Below are 3,304 nucleotides of genomic sequence, written 5' to 3'. Positions count from 1 at the left end.
GGCCGGACTGACGTCGGAAAGACGAAGTGGAGGCAGCGAGAAACCTACTCCCTTCCGCTTCCGGGTCGCGCGCCGGAAGTGCAGGTGAGGCGTGTCTCTGGTGGGAGTGTGGCGTTGCCGCAGGATTTCTAGATGGTGATGGCGTATTCCGGCCCGGAGGGACACCCCCCCACCCCGGCTATGGGTCCGACCACCGCCTGGGATTGTGGCCTTGACTCCCAGACGTTTTTTGTTGTTGTTGTTAATTTTCTTTATTGATTTTAGAGAGAGAGGAAGGGAGAGAGAGAGAGAAACATCGATGAGAGAACATGGACTGGCCGCCTCCTGCATGCCCCCCACTGGGGATTTGGCCCACAACCTGGGCATGTGCCCTGATGGGGAATCGACCCCGCGACCTCTTGGTGCATGGGTCACAGTCAACCACTAGCCACACTGGCCTGGCATTGACTCCCAAGACTCTTAAATTCATAACAAAACTTAGGCCTGCCTACCCCCTGTCTAACCCAAGCACTTTTCTTTTTTTCTTTCATTTTGTATATGTTTTTCTTGGTTTTTTAGAGAGAGAGAAACATAGATGTGTGAGAGAAACATCAATGGGCTGCCTCCTGCACGCCCCCTATTGGGGATCCAGTCCACAACTGGGCATGTACCTCTGAATCAAACTGGGACCTCTCAGTCCAGGGGATGTTGCTCAATCCACTGAGCCACACTGGCTGACTAACCCAAGCACTTTCCTACCTGCTTCTGACTTGGGCAACCTTCAGCAGGCTGGGAGAGGTTTATTAGCCCCATTTCTGGCTGGAAACTGAAGAATCCAGCCAATGGGTGTGTGTGTGTGTGTGTGTGTGTGACTGATATCTTCCTTTGGATTTCTCTTCTTTAATTTAAGAATTGACATAAAACTCTGGACACACCACCACCATCTGCCCTACCTAAAACTCTAGGCCAGTTGGGGCCCTCAGTTAGCTCCCAAATGTTTGTCACATTCCAGGGCAGGGCTCTCTCCAGACCCTTAGTGAAGGCAGCTGCCCTCCTGGCAGGGATCAATTCCTTAAGGACAGTGAACTTAATTTCTTACCCTACCACAAAAACCCTGCCCTCCCATCCCCAGTCAACTAGTTCTCACCTGTGGAATGGCAACTAACAGCTAATTGGGTACCTCACTTAAAGCCTATTTACTTTTGAAAAATAAATGCATCCTCAATAGCAATCTACTGGATCCAATTTGACCTGTGGGATATTTTGTTTGGCTCACTATTGCTCCTTATTTAAAAATTGGTATAGTTTGCTACCACTATAACAACCAAGAAGCGGGGACTAGTTCACACAGAATCTGGATTTCCTGCATCTAGAGAGAAATCCACACTGGTCACATGAGACCCACATTCCTGCATAGCTACCTTCCAGTGCAAATCAGCATGTGCCAGCCTTGGAGGACACACGTGCTCCTCCCATTGCTTCGGTTTTCTCATACCTGGCTTCCTCACTCCTTGGTGTTAGCTGTCTGGCCCTATAGGCATCAAGTTTGCAGCCCTGATGAGATTTTTCTGCCTCTAACTAAGCCTTCCAAGGGACACTGATCCTTGTGGCAGCTCTGCTCCCTAGTGGCTGTGTGACCTTGAGGTAGCTGCCTGGTCTCTCTGGATGAGTATCATTTTGTCATCCTTAAAATTGAGGCAATAACTTTTCTTCATAGGACTGTTGTGATTACAAAGGGTACTGTGTTTAAAAGCACCAGCAGGCCCTGGCCGGTTTGGCTCAGTGGTTAGAGCATCGGCCTGCGGTCCAGAGAGACCCGGGTTTGGTTCCCGCTAAGGGCACGCACCTCGGTTGCAGTTTGTCCCCGGCCCTGGTTGGTCGTGTGGGTGGCAGCCACTCGATGTGTCCCTTCACATCGATGTTTCTCTCTCTCTCTCTCTCCCTCCCGCACCATCTGAACAAAAAATGGAAAAATGTCCTCGGGTGAGGATAAAAAAAAAAAAAAAAGCACCAGCAGGCCCTGGCTGGTTTGTCTAGGTGATTAGAGCATCAGCCTGCAGACTGAAGAGTAGCATGTTCGATTTCCGGTCAGGGGCACGTGCCTGGGTTGCAGGTTCAATCCTCAGCTCCAGTTGGAGTCCACTTGGGGTCCAGTTGGGGTCTTGTGGGAGGTAACCAGTCGATGTGTCTCTCTCATATCAATGTGTATGTGTGTGTGTGTGTGTGTGTGTGTGTGTGTGTGTGTGTCTCCCTCTTTCCCTCACTCCCTTACACTCTGTCTAAAAAACAATGGGAAAATCCTTGATGGAAAAATCCTTGCGTGATGATTAAAATAAATAAATAGCCCTAGCCAGTTTGGCTCAGCGGTTAGAGCATTGGCCTGTGGAACAAAGAGTCCTAGGTCACAGGTTCAATTCCGGCCAAGGGCATGTACCTCAACTGCGGTTCATTACTGGCCCCAGTTGGGGTCCTGTAGGTGGCAACCAATCGATGTGTCTCTCTCACATCAGTGTTTCTCTCTCTCCCTCCCTCCCATTCTATCTGAAAATAAATGTAAAAGTATCCTCGGATGAGGGTTAAAAAAATATTATATAAATAAAAGCACCAGCAAAGTGCCTGACTCAAGTGGGGGCTTACTAAAGGTTATTGAAATCTGAATCCTCAAGGTTGACTTTTATTCCAAGGTTATGCTGTGGCTCACCCACCTGACACAAAAGGGTCCGAAAAGTATTTCTGGCCCTGCCAGTGTGGCTCAGTGGATTGAGCGTTGTCCCATGGACTGAGAGATCCTGGTTCGATTCCCAGCCAGGGCACATGCTTAGGTTGTGGGCTCGATCTCCAGCAGCCGATTGATATTTCTCTCTCACATTCATGTTTCTCTCTCTCTCTACCTTCCTCTCTCTGAAAAATCAATAAAAACATATATATTTTTAAAAAAAAACGTATTTCTGAGATTCTACTCTGCATTTCTGTGGAGGTGGTTCTCATGTTCACAAGTGAGCCTGGGCCACAAGAAAATCCAAAGCAGGGGAAAAAGGAAAGTTCCCCCATCTTTCCTTTTCCTCTCTAAGCAGTCTCTACCAAATTTAACCCTCCATTCAGTAATTTAGATGGGTTTGGAAACTTCCATAGGACATGAGAACTGGAAAGAGCTTTAGAGAGACAGCAGTTCAGCTCCCACTTGAGGAGGCTGCAGCCGAGAGGACTCGCACAGAAACCGTGTACAGGAAGAAAACAATGACAGCCATGCTTCCTCAATCCAGGGAAGGGGCAGCGTTCATGTGAGAGGTGGAAGTTCTGTTGGGGGAATCAGTTCAAGTATATT

Source organism: Molossus molossus, unplaced genomic scaffold (assembly GCF_014108415.1).
Source record: "Molossus molossus isolate mMolMol1 unplaced genomic scaffold, mMolMol1.p scaffold_m16_p_15, whole genome shotgun sequence".
NCBI lineage: Eukaryota > Metazoa > Chordata > Mammalia > Chiroptera > Molossidae > Molossus > Molossus molossus.
The sequence above is the reverse complement of the archived record's forward strand: the minus strand, read 5'-3'. Positions refer to the sequence as shown.